Below are 315 nucleotides of genomic sequence, written 5' to 3'. Positions count from 1 at the left end.
CCCCCCGACGTCGTCCCCGCCTGTCCCGCGGTCTCGCGGACGACCGCGAGCTCTCGACCCGCCGCATCCCGCAGCCACGCCCACACCGCAACGCCCTTTTCCCGAGCCACGCTCTTCCCGGTGACACGCCCATTTCCCTTCCGTCCGCGCCCCGCTGTCATCCGGGCTGGACCCCCACCCGCCCTGAACCGAACACTGGCGCCTTGCTGCTGACTCCTCCTGCCTCCGCCCCGCCCCCTCTCTTCGCTGCACCCCGCTCACTTCATCCTGCCTGTTGGCCACCTGCCCCTCCTGATCCTGGGGCCGCCCCCACAG

Source organism: Pteropus vampyrus, unplaced genomic scaffold, assembly GCF_000151845.1.
Source record: "Pteropus vampyrus isolate Shadow unplaced genomic scaffold, Pvam_2.0 Scaffold632, whole genome shotgun sequence".
NCBI lineage: Eukaryota > Metazoa > Chordata > Mammalia > Chiroptera > Pteropodidae > Pteropus > Pteropus vampyrus.
Note: the sequence above shows the minus strand (reverse complement) of the source record.